The 13,520-nt window shown below is 48.7% G+C and overlaps 1 long non-coding RNA gene across 2 annotated transcripts in view; it reads left to right on the plus strand.

Moving 5' to 3' along the window:
* Positions 1-13,013: 13,013 nt before the first annotated feature.
* Positions 13,014-13,520, plus strand: part of LOC129381259 (uncharacterized) — a 105,473-nt gene continuing 104,966 nt past the window's right edge. Inside the window, exon 1 of one of the 2 annotated variants that reach the window (XR_008609473.1) lies at positions 13,014-13,288. This is a non-coding gene — a long non-coding RNA (uncharacterized lncRNA). The remainder of the gene's footprint in view (positions 13,289-13,520) is intronic. The other variant, XR_011891269.1, reaches the window with a different exon arrangement.

A 13,520-nucleotide genomic window follows, 5' to 3' on the forward strand; every position in this document is an offset into this window, starting at 1 on the left:
AGATGCTGGCGAATCACTGCGTCTGGTCTCGTGTGAGAAGTGATCCCTTGGAAGCAAATCGGTCGTCCGCAGGTCATATGAAGTACGGGTTCTGAGTGGCGAGAACATCGATGGTGTCCTACGTGATTGACGGGCTTGGCGACAATACCGAGCTATATGGCCTGTGGAACCACAGTTGCAGCACGCGGGAGGGTCGCGGTTCACAGCGTCTTCCTCGAAACGAATGGTAGACGACTGCGGGCGGCGAGAAAGTTCGTGGCCATGTGGATAACGTGTCTCTGCTGCTTGCTGAAATCTGTTATATCTTTCATAAGTCGCGTCGTGGTAGTAGGGTCGGTGCTGTTCTTGTCGTGGCCTGACAGAAGTCGCAGGGCCTCGGGGGTAAAAACGCAGCTGCTCTCGTTGTGGCCGAGCGTCATAAGTAGGGCCTCTGTCGTAGAGACGTGACTGCTGTCGGGGCGTGAGTTCATAATCCTCAGTGCCCCTTGCCGCAGCATACAGGGAGAAGGATGCCACGTTTGGCTCAAAATCTAGGGGTAGGCGGAAGCTATGAGTGCCTGGATGTGTCACTTGCGCGTGCAGGCTGAGTTCTTCCCGAACTATTTGTCGGATCGTTGATTCAAGATCAAGGGGCTGGTTGCTGTCCACGCTTGCAACTGTCGTTACATTGGCTAGCCTGCCAAACTTCGGCGTTATGCGCCTCGTCTTTAGTTGCTCGAAAGTGCGACAGTGCCGAATGATGTCAGCGACGGAAGCCAGGCTGTCTTTTGCAATGAGGAAATTGTAAACATCCTTGGCAATTCCTTTTAGGATGTGCCCGACTTTGTCTTCCTCGGACATTCCAGAGTCCACCATCCTACGCAGTTTTATTACTGCCTCAATGTAGGTCGTGCAGGTTTCGCCTGGTACTTGCGCACGTTGCAGTAGCGTCTGTTCTGCCCTTTTCTTTTTCGTCGCGGAGTCGCCGAATCGCTCTTTGATTTCCGAAACAAATCTTCCCCATGTTGTGAATGTTTCCTCGTGGTTGTCGAACCACACCAACGCAGTATCCGTTCGAAAGAACACGACGTTCGAAAGCTGAGAAGCGCTGTTCCACCTGTTGGCGGCACTCACCCGGTGATAATGGATGAGCCATTCCTCGACGTCTTCGTCCGATCTTCAGGCGAAGGGACGCGCATCTCTCAGTTGCAGAACAGAACTTGTCGGGGCAGCAGTTGGAATGGGCCATTGTTCTTTTGCGTCGTGGGACATGTTCAGCTCCGGTGAATTCGGTGGGAGTCCAGCAAGGCGACGGCTCCGTCGAAGAACTTGTGGTTCAGCCTCCGTCTTCGGGTGTCGATTACGCAGCACCTTCCACCACAACTGTTACGAGGAGTTGCGAAGAAATGGTTCTATTTACAGGAGAATTGGACGATGATGGTAGCGTGATCGTAGCGCAGCCCGGCCTCTCTAACTCCTCGTTTTCTTCGTCCTCTCTTTCTTCTCTTCTTGTCCGTGCCTTTCGTATCTGTTACAATATGTTGCGAGAACTGAAAAACAGTCGCTTCCTGTTTTCTTCATTGAGTAACCTGCCGCGTGCATCGGCACTGTGAAGCCCTTTCGTCGATACGTGGTGCCGGCCCGTATTGACACAATGACATGACCTCGAAATGTAGTATCCTTATGCCACTTCTTAAAAAGATCACTATTTGTGTAAATCAGCGTTTTTGGTTGAAACCAAGAAAACAAGAAAAAAATATTCAACGGTAGGTATCATTTTTTTCGGCATTTGAGTTCTAGCTGAAAAGAGTCTGTGAAAGCAAATTTACAATAAAGCTAAGGCGACCCACAATCTGCACACAGCCGCAAGCCTACATGCGCTCCAATGAGAATAACCTGCCAAAGTTAAGGTCATGTGTCAGCTGGCCGCTCAAGCAATCTTTACTTTTTTTTCGTTTCTGCATCCATTCTGCCTGCGTCTGCGGCAAAAACGTGAAGTGGGATGGTGGTGGTGGTGGGGGTGGTGGTGAATTGTAGCAGCAGGCTGGTTTAGCCTGGCGCACAAGTCCGGCAATTGCTCCAGGCAGATAGATAAACAGAAATTGGTGGAAACAGGTGGTAGCGTAATGGTTAGCGTGCCCATTTCCCAAATGCAAGATGGAACATTTGGGAGATGGGCTCGAATCTCGGTGGTTTGTTTGTGAAGACAGCTTTCTGTGCTCTCTGGTGACTGCGAAGCTCAGAATGAGGGGGCATCCTGACGACAACGGTCGCCGTCAACGTAACCGAATAAGCGGGCGTGCAAGGTCACGCCTAAAGCCGAAAGCACATTCAGAGGAAATACACTATACTCTTGCCGACAAAAAAAAAAAAAAAACGTGATGAGTAACGAGCGGTGTTGTTGAGAGAGGCTGTAGACGGATAATGTCACCATAGACAGGACAACGCTCCAATCCCGGTGCTCAGCGGAAATATACGTCGACAGTGTGTCAACTAGCGTGTAATTGATACTTCATTAAGGTCGTTGCGTGTTTGTGTTGTGTCTAGCAGGAGCGAGTAGCGTAAGAGATGACACTGGAGAGAAGGCGGTGAGCGAAGTCCGCGAAAAGTAATTGAGGATGCCATATTGAACGTCGACGCCATGTTGAATAAAGCCTGCGACTTCAGTTGCTCAGCCGCCAGAAGGGCTTGTGTCGTAGCATACCGCTGGGCGTATTTGGTAACCACAGCGATAAACACACATTTTGCAGAAGTAAACAGAGGTAAGGGACGTAGTGAGTTGGCCGCCCTTTTCGAGCTCTGGCATAGTTTGAAAAATGAATGTGGCGAAGTATGACGCACAAAATAGTATATGTCAACCCAAACGAATCAGCGTGGTTATACTTGCGCGACATGCCATGGTGGCCTGCCACCAATACATCATGAACTTGCAGCGATGAGAGTTTTCATTGCGTACTTGAGAATAAAAACGAGCACATCAGAGACGTCCGAGGGACATTTCTAGGGTACAAGAGCATAACGCCCCCCCCCCCCCCCCTCCCCCCCAAAAAAACACACAAATATAAGCTTACGAATATGGGTGTCGTAAGATCGAGCACTACGGCGCTTGTTGATCTTGTTTAGGATCACGTCAGCATTTCATTCAGCGTTTATTTCTGAGAAAAAGAGTTGAAGGCGCCCGTTTATTTGCATCACAATGGCAGGCGTAATCAGGCAAACATTGACAGCATTTCATTACAGAGTTGAGTTGAGTTGAGTTGAGTTGAGTGGTTGTAGGCTACTGGTGGGATTAGCCTTGCAGTAGCTGCCGGCAATTGCTCCACCGTAGCGACACTTAAAAGACATAAATCATATAAATCAGACACAGACCTCACAACTACACTACACATAGTCACACCTAAGGTCACCATGTGGAGGCCAAATCCGTGTCCTGCAGGTAATTTAAAAGAAGGCGAGAAACCTCCTTCCTATCTAACCGGTTCCCGCGCGGGAAAACAATGTCCTGTATAGAACTGTGGGGAATTCCTGTCCTCTTGAGGGACCCGAATAACACGCTCCTTTCCGCGTCATACAGAGTACAGCACATAAGGTAATGTTCTATGTCACCGCACACACCACACGTTGAACATAATGGTGACAACGCCAGGCCAGTCTTACACATCCACGCAGGGGTACGAGCAGAGCCCGTGCGAATGCGGAGCAGTAAAGTGGCTTGGTTTCTTTTGAGACCCTTAGTCACACATGGCTTGTGAGGTGAGCTCCACAAAGAGTGGAAGTGGCACGACACCGCTTCTCTGAAGAGTCTCTTGTCCTCTTGAGGCACTTTTCTCAAAGGATTCCCAGACAGCGCTCTATGGGCAAGGCTGTCCGCCATCTCGTTGCCTATGATACCTATGTGCGAGGGCACCCATTGGAATCGTATGGAGAAGCCTTTGATAAGGAGAGTGTGCACCGAGCGTAGGGAGCTTAGACATAAAGCATCAGTAGGGAACCCATACTCTAACCTTTGAAGGGCGGATTTCGAATCTGTAAGAATGACTACGGGTTGAGGCGTACAAAGCCGTAGCTTTTTTAGGGCTGCCTCAATGGCAACGCTTTCGGCCGTTGTGGAGGACACGACTGTAGTGAAGCGAACCGACCAATCATACTTTAAAGCGGGAATATGAAAAGCAGCTGCACTAGATCCTCTGACCTTGTCCACAGAGCCATCAGTAAAAATTTGAAGATGACGTGCATATTCAGTTTCAAGATGTTCCAGTACGAGCGAACGTGTTGCCGCCAAAGGAGAACTCCGCTTAGCACGAACGTGAGGAATTGTCAACGAACAATCGAGGCTCGCGAAAGACCAAGGTGGATTCAACCTCTTAGTTCGACCTCTAGCGTCAAGACCCAGGTAACCAATAGTATTAAGGGCCAAGTACGCTCGGGACTCGGATCTCTTTCGAAGGCTCTGTAGAAGGGCTCGACCGGCTATCGTCTGTTTGAGGCGGCCAATTTGCATCAATAGCCTTTGTGAAGCGACTAGGCTAAGAGGTCTCGATAGAGACTCATAAAGTACTGCATTATTAGGAGCAGACTGCGGAACGCCAAGAGCCCTCCTTAGGCCCTTTCTGTGCAAAACCTCAAGTCGTTCCAGCTGTGATAGTGAGGGGGAAATTAAAGGGAGCTGGTACATTATTCGACTCGTCACTAGTGCATCGTGCAGCCTGATCATTGAAGAAGGGTGATTTCCCCATTGCTCACTTGCAACTCTACGGATCACATTGAGACGCGGAGATAGTGATGTCACAATAGAGTCCACAGCTCGTCGCCACTGTAGACGGTAGTCAATAATTACGCCCAAAAAGCGTTTGTACTTCAATTGACGAAGGCAAGATTGATCAATGTCTATCTTCAGCCGCGCATACCGTCTTCCTCTACCTGGAAACATGATGAAGCCAGATTTTTCCACCGAGAGAGTCAACCCTACACCTTGAAGGTAATTTTGAACTGAAAGTAAGGCCTGTCGAGCTATCAGAGCTAAACGCTTGTGTTGATATCCGCTTAACCAAATACAAATGTCGTCCGCGTATATCGACATATGGATATGCCTGCAATGTTTTTGCACTTCAGCGGGAAGACCAGCCATTACAACATTAAACAGCGTCGGGGAAAGAACACTTCCCTGAGGTACACCTCGCGATACCGCCCTTTCGGTGCTTATGGTACTTCCTAACCGCACTTGGATTTTACGATCACTGATAAGTGAGTGAATGAAGCGCAGAAGATATCCCTGTACGCCTATGTCCATCAAGCTATTTAGTACTGAACTTTGAAGTACGTTATCATAAGCCTTTGATACGTCTAGGAAAATAGCTAGTGTTGAGAGGCCGAAAGCTCTTTGATGTTCAATGTGGCTTATCAAGTCCAAGACGCTATCTTGCGCGCTTAGACCTGTGCGGAATCCAGTCATGCATGTTGGCAGAGCCCTTCTATCTTCAAGCCACCATGATAAACGCTTACTTGCCAGCTTCTCCATGAGCTTAGCCACACACGACGTCAATGATACAGGTCGATACGAGGCCAAGTCTGTCATTTCTTTGCCGGGTTTCAGCACTGGGACAACACAAGCCACCTTCCATGAAGGAGGGACGTCGCCAGTCTCCCATACTCGATTGAGAAAGCTTAGGAGCATCTTCCGGTGTTCTAGAGGTAGGTTCTGCATCATCTGGTTGGTAATGTCGTCAGGACCTGGTGCACATCGACGCCGCAGGCTGCTGAGTGCTGTCTGTAGCTCTCGAAGTGTGAACGGGGCGTCCATAACAGACGTAGATGTTGCAGGCCGAGCGCACTGATGAATTCCTGAGCTTGCACGTACAAATGCATCTGCAAATTCCTCTGCCAAGCAAGCGAGAGGTTTCTGCTTTAGCAGTGCAAGCGCTTCGAAAGGCTTACGAGGACGAGAATCACCAGCAAGGCTGCCAATGACTCGCCAAATTCTCGTCATTGGTGAAAAAACAGACAAGCTGGCGCAGAAGGACGCCCACTGCGACCTACAGAGCTTGTTCGTATGGCGACGAATGGCAGAGTTAAGCCTGTTATAGGTCGTCTTCAAGGATCTGTCGTCCTTCTTCCGCATCATTTGTCGCTCCGCCCTTCTGCGCGCTGCGCAAAGGTTCCTGAGTTTTAAATCTGGAGTCGGAAAATGATTAGGCAACTTGACCGCCGTGGTAGCTGCCATCTTGCCATAAATCATTTTTTCTATCACATCTCCAGAAACACGTGCAAGTTGCTCCCTGTATTTGTCCCAATTAACAACATGGCTTCTTTTAGTGCCGCGCGTATTGAAGTCGGCAGTAAACACAAAAATTGGGTAGTGATCACTTCCCATGCGGTCAGGTGCAGTTGACCACTTCACACGAATGTCAGGTGAATGCAGAGTGAGGTCTATAGATGTGGCTGAGGCGGGAGGCCGGAAGAAAGTGGGACTTCCGTCACTGGCCACGCACAGAGTGCCTGTCTACTCTGTGTAGATTACGCATGACAATGACAACAAACGCAGAAAGCTTTGCTTACATCGATTCGCACATACATAGGATTCGCATAATTTTTTCACTCATTGAATACAGTGCATTCTACGGTGTCATTCTTCGACAGATGGTACCGATTTTCGCGCAATGAGGATTGGAACAAATTGTCTCACCTTCCGGCTGTCACCTTCCTCCTACTGCCAACATTCCTTCCCCTCCATAGTTGCTTAGCTTTTATTGGGTTCGGCTGCTAATCACGAGGTCTCGAGTCGAATCCCAACCATGGCAGCGGTATTTCAATGGGTGTGAAATGCGAAAACCCGCGTACTTAGGGTTAGGCACACGTTAAAAAATCCCAAGTGGTCTAAATTATTCTCGAATCCTCCACTACGGCGTGCCTCATAATGAAATCGTGGTTATGGCAAGTAAAACCTCATAATGTGTTATGTAACATTCGTTAAGGATATCCTGGGCAGTCGCACAACTCTTGAATACAATTAAGCGACAGGAGTTGTGCGCGAGGTCTTTGAGTATGTGGATAGCCTTTATGGCGTTCGATAGCTGCTAGTCTACATTGCGGCTATATAATAAAGGCGGAACGGCAACATGGTAGAGAATGTGGAGAACACACAAATCCCGCATATATTACTGCACAATAATTTTAAATATCGTTCTTGCTTCACGCACGTGGACAACCGCCATAGGAGACTACTTTGGAAACTAACTGCAAGTACTGTATGTGTCGTGCCCAATGGCGTACCTGGCCTGGTGGCCAGTAAATGGAGACGTAATATTGCGAACAGCTTCGACTATAGCATGCTAACGGACGACGACACAAACTGAAGTGACTAGTGCAAGAGTGGACAGGGAACACTAAAGACGCTACAAGGACAAGCGCCCAGTTGGATGTTTGCGCTTATCCTTGTCGCCTCTAGTGTCCCGTGTCCACTCTTGCGCTAGTCACTTTAGCATGGAATACCAACTAGCCCGGTCTCACACCCTGCGACGACACAGGAACAGTTTGCTCAACTCTTGTATCGTGACTTTTGTGTTAAGGTGAAAAACCAACTTATCCATGTATATGTCTTAATGCTTAAGCACATCTAGATTTGCAGCTGCGGCGGTAGCCCATGAGTGCGCATTGCAATGTCGCTAGTGAAATAATTGTGTGCACCTTAACGAATTCGATAGTGGAAAATCAAAATCCGTCCACGACGGCGTCTCTAGTAGACGCTGTGCGATGTTCGGACGTTAACAATGTGTGCCGACTGAAGAAAGGCTGCCCCGAAGTACTTCTGACGATTAGGCTAGCTTCTTTACTCCGTAGAATGAAAAAAAAGAAAAAGAAAAGGGAAAGAAAATAAGAAAAGAAAGAACCGCATCAAAAGCCCAGAATCAACCATTGCTCGTCGCGACTAAACGCTCTTAGGATGACGAGTAATTTCTAGGCAACGAGCGAATACGCTTGATCAAGACCACTGATAACACCGGCGGGACAAGCATTGTGGCGAAGTTCAATGCGCAGGGATAGCTTTTATTTTTTTTTATTTTGTTTGGTTGACGTCATCACCCGTCACCGCGGGAAGTTTGAAAAGTTTAAGGTTAGTACGCCACGTGGTGGCACTCACGCGAACTAAACCCTCATGTCCAGAAAAGCTGGATACGATGCCCGCGGCAGGAGGAACAACAATCACTTTCTTTCACTAGCACCATGAACTGCTGTTCGTAACAGCCATGCAGTCAATACCAATCATTTGTGTCGGTTTCCTTCTTCAGAGAAAGTATTAAGAGCAATATTATAGAATCTTTAGCTCCAAAAGGAAGGATGAATTAGGGACGATACTGACAAGAACACTACGTCCAGCTGATGCACTGACGGTGAGAAGACCCTCTAGCTATGCATAATTTTTCACATAGGCGTTGGTCCGATAACTCTGCCGTAAGCAAAAATGGGTTAAGAGGTCTCTATAAAAAGAAGGAAGCAGAGCGTAAAAAAAGTGATGCAACAAAAAGCACCTGCACAGTATTCCGGACTCTAGATTCCTCTGTACAAGAGATGAGTGCCCCACTCTTCTACTGCAGCTCTAGGAGCCATAGAGGTTCTTGGAAGTTTACTCCTGCCCGAAATTTTACACCGACGCGCCGAAGTCGCACGCCGGTGCCTCTTATACAGCGGTCGGGCCAACCTTTTCGGAATCGCATGTTCTGCACCCACAAACGATGTAGGGTATCTACGGCTGAGGCGTGTGCACTAATATCGGCTGTGAAACACATCAAGCAAATAAAACTAGAAAAGGCAATTATATTTACGGACTCATTAAGCATCGTTACAGCTTTCATGTACCCACAAGTCACAATACTCCTATATACAACAACCTTTATTCGCTCCTGCGCATGCAGTATTTACGCATGTAACTATAATGTCACAATATCCTTAGTGCCTGAACCCAGCGGCACCAAAGGTAAGATGCTTGCTCTGACGAAATCGTCATACCCATTGCAACAAAAGCATGGTACTCTTCCATGACTGCCCCCGCCATAAGTTTGAAGCCTTCCATCCCTCACCCCCCCCCCTCCTCGAAAACAAAAACAAACCAAGTAGCTATTGGCGACGTCTGTATCATCTGTAGGACGCCGAAATCTCTGATAAGCTCCACTTCATTAAGCTGCGGTTAGGCAGTTGGCTATCAACAGCCAGATCGCGACAAACCGATATCCTCTTCTGTCCACTCAGACTAGCACACACGTGCGTACGCGACAGTCATTTGCTGACTGGTGAAGAACGTCGCGTCAGTGATAGATGTGGTGATCACGCTTACCGTCCACCACTTACCGCTGGAGTGTCGGGAAGCATACGTTGAGAGAAAAAGCAGTTTTCTTTAGCATACTAGCGGCATGCTCTACATCATGCCGCATTACTTCTTAGTACAGAGCATTTCTTCAAAACCAGACCTGTTCTAAAGTTACATTCGTACGCAGCAATTTATCAGCCCAAGAGAAAGCACAACATCTCATTAGAGCCTGCTGCTGCGACAGTTGCATGGCATAACGCATAAATCTCCAGGCTCTTATGGCGCTTGCGATCAAGGGCCCTTGGAAGGCAATAGTGCTACTCGCAAAGCACTGATGCTTTTGGTGCGAAAGTGTCACATGGATCATCCAACGAAAAAGTCTGCGTCCCACGTCTGTAGCCGCAAAACGGTACCTGAATTCCTATTGGCGGCGGTGACACCATACATCACGAGCGTGTCTCGACGGAGTAGAGCGAGAGAAAGAGAGCGAGAGTAGTGATTTTGAAGGAGAATAAGAGAAGTGCAGTGCCGTAACTGTCTCTCAGGCGAGGACACCTCAACAGCACTGCACGGGGAAAAAGGGGTTTGGGGAGAAAAAGATGGAGAGAGAGACCAGAAGAAGGTGGAAAAAAATAATAAAGTTGAAGAAGCGCATGCGAGGCTCAAGAGCCGCACTCTCAAGTTGGCTGCACAGGCGACGGTCTCGGCGTATGTGGGACTCAAGCCGCACCTAGTTGTGTTGAAGCAGAGCTTCCGGTGTAGCCAATGTGCTGAAGAGGAGATATCAGATGTGCGCGCGCCCCTTGCAAACGCTTGCGAGAAGTTGCAGTGCATATCCTATACAATCATGTCACACATTTATTACATATATGGGGTGCTTTTTTTTAGACCGTGCATATTTTAAAGCGAAGCTTTCTTTGTCTCTTCCTTCGACTTTCCCACTGCAGCTGCTGCTGCTGCTGTCGCGCACACCGCGTCAGGGGGTAGTTCAGGCGCGAGTCAGAGAGGAAAGCCGACGGGAGAAACTCGTTTTCACCCCACCGCGTCGAATGTGCAGAATGCCCTATCGCGCTCCCTGGCCGCCGCCACTTTAGCCGCTTGACAGCTGTAATTATCCGTGACTCTCCTCAGAAGTATTGCAGAAACTGCAGCGCTTCCCTTTCTACTAACGTGCGAGGCCAGAGGGGACGCAGATAGTACTGCAGAGGAGAAGGGAAGAAGGAGAGGGAGGAGAAGAGGCAGTTCCCATATAACAGAGCGGGGGAGGTGACGTTAGAAGGCAAGGAGCGGTTGTGGGGAAACAGGATAAGCTTAAGTTCAAGGTACAGTACAGTACGTTGCTGCTATTACTAAAAAATAAACGCCATGCAAATATGTTAAGCGGTCAACTGACGCAGGGCGTGCAGAAGCAGAGCCGCATTAATTAAAGCGCAGCGCAGGGTCCAGGAGACACTACGAATGCGGTCGATTGTCTAATCAACAGTTATGTGCCCGTCGCGTTAGCTTTGCGGCTATGGCATTGCTAGACGTCGTGGATTCGATTCCAATCGGGGCAGCCGCATTTCGACGGGGGCGAAATAGAAAACGCACGTGCACTTATATTTTGGGATACGTTAAAGAACATAACGGTGTCAAAATTAATCCGGAGTCCGCCACTACGGCGTGCCTCATAATCCGAGTGTGGTTTGGGCACATACAGCCCCATAATCCAATTCCAGTTTAATACTTCTGCCATAATGCGACGTGCCATGTGAGGAAATGGCAACGCTCAACCCTCTCAGAGGTTATAAAATATGGCCTACAACAACGCTTCAAGCCAACACCTCTCCCTGTGTGTCCTGTGTACTACGCAGACAAACAGCAGTGGTGCACGCAAGGTAACCTTTAACATCAACTCACCACTGTCGTTTTAGCCTAAAGGTTGAAGAAATTACGCTTTAGCCGTTAATATCACCGCTAACTATCGTCAATCGAAGCATCCAGCACGGAAAACTTCGCTTACATAGATTCCCACAGGGCGTGTGATCTGCAGATATCTTTTTTTTTTATAAAAAGGCTACGAGTGTAGCGAACGTTTCGTTTTTGCAGATAAGTTTCCAGGCTAGGAAGACATGCTTTACCTCTAATAACGCGAGGAGTCAGAAGAATAAATTCACTTTCGCTAATTGGCTTTTTATGTGAACCTTGAGTGCAGCTGCTTAAATGACAAAAAATGAAGGTGGTATTAAAATGCGCCGTCATTTTTTTTACTCTTGCAAATCGTTAAAGAAATTAAAGAAATGCATCATTGAATTTCAGCGCTAAGTCTGCAGGCAACATCGAAACCGCGCGCGCCGTCAGCTGCAGGAAAGGCGGCCCTGCTGTGGTAACAGACCGTCCTGACGAAAAGTGCGACGGAGCATGAAACGGAACATTGCTCTCAGTAGCGGCAGATACGAGAATGCATGTTTCGCCTGGCAAGCATATGCTGCGACGTCTGTATCAGCATTTGGCGCGCGATATGCCACGTCCCGTCGCAGGGCGTTTTTTGTTTTGATGCAACGGCGGCGCACGCTCAGTTCTATGTATCGCTTGGATTGAGCGTTGAAATTCGATAATGGATATCTCGAATTAGGCGCAAATTGCGAGAATTAAAAAAAAAAAAATGAGGGTGCTATAAAAAGTGACGGCTTCTAAGTTTGCCATATAGACAGCTACCTAGCTGAAAGGCTCTAATAAAGATTATAATTTTTTATTATTATTCTTGTCATACTCGCGTTATAGCGGCAAGGTATATCCGCGACGCCGAAGAACTTCTCTGCAAAAAGCACCACTTTCGCTGCACTCACAGCCTATTTATAACGAAGAAAAATCTGTATGGCTATGGTCTAAAAGAAAAAAAAAAACATTTTACGCACTTTACAGCGGCTGATTTTTAAGCGTCTTTCCAGAGGTGTTACATTTAACATTTACTTTTTATTTCTGCATTGACGACTCGTGAGCGCTGGCTTGGCGCTCTTTGGCGTATGTATCCCTTGCGCAACAAAGTACCGCATCATCGTAAGGAGTGACAGTTCCATCGATGTCTTAAACCACCATTTGCCTTCGCTGAAGCGTGTTCCTGAGCACCACGTTCCCGCTGCACATAACATTTTAACTCGGGGTTGAGCAGCACGCAGTGAGCTTCCAGCTATTTCTGTTACTGATCGGACTCGGCAACACGCCGCTTCCGAGTCTTGGTCGCTTAGGCGAAGCTATGTGCTATCCCACGGTTTTCGTGGCCTATATGGGAACTACGCAGTATGGGGGGCGAGACACGTGAGCCTCTGCTCCAAACGATGCAGAGCCTCGTGGCGACGGCCGCACGTTTTCTGCAAATTTTCAGCCGACGCCGGTTCATCTGCACTCGCTCTCTCAAGCCTGCTCTCAAAGTATACTCGGTGCTGCCCTATAACGCCTCGACACTTTCAGCGCTGCAAATCCCTACGAGGAACTTTTTTTTTAAAGCCGGAATACCGCGCGCGAGCGCGCTTATAATTTGTCTTCCGCACGAAACGCAAAGCGCAGCGCTTGCTGTCGCGAGAGCGTCCGCCTTCGGCATGGGGAAAGAGAGATTACCAGCTAAAGAAAGAGAAAAAACGGAGAGATGATGGCAGCAGCTCTGGCTGAAGGAACAAATCGCGCCGGCGCAGCAGGGATGTCATGTGACAGGTCACGTGGTAACGTAAGCCGGCACAATTGGCCGGCAGCCGCATCGAAGGCTGCCCATAGAATAGGGCTGCCGAGCTGAGTGATCAGAGCCGTTGCCGTAACCATGGCTACCAAAGTTGGTTCTTTATTCTATGATTGCTACTCGTTGAAGTTTGCCGGTTTGCCTGTCGTTGCTTGCACTGTGCTTCAGCTCAGCTCGAGGAGAATTCAAGGAGAAACTCGACTGCAGGAAACGAGATCGGTCACCAGCGGTCGAGCCTTGTGTCGCAAATTGATCGTGTCGCCGGTGCCGCCGCTCCCGACAACGGCCAGGCAAGTGTTAGTATTTGCGCTCTAATCAGCGTCGCCATGACGCTCGCTGACTGTTCACTCTTGTTAGCGGCACACGTTGCTGGCGACGCGATCACTGTCTCTTTATTCTGCTTAGCGCCCAACCGTGGCACAACTCGGCTGGTCGGCCGCTTTGCTGCGACGTTTCGCCGCGTCTCTCGTCATGGCACTGCGCCCGAGATTCTTTTTGATTTCGCATGCGTGTCGACCCTCACTGGCG

Source organism: Dermacentor andersoni, chromosome 1 (assembly GCF_023375885.2).
Source record: "Dermacentor andersoni chromosome 1, qqDerAnde1_hic_scaffold, whole genome shotgun sequence".
In the NCBI taxonomy this organism is placed as follows: domain Eukaryota; kingdom Metazoa; phylum Arthropoda; class Arachnida; order Ixodida; family Ixodidae; genus Dermacentor; species Dermacentor andersoni.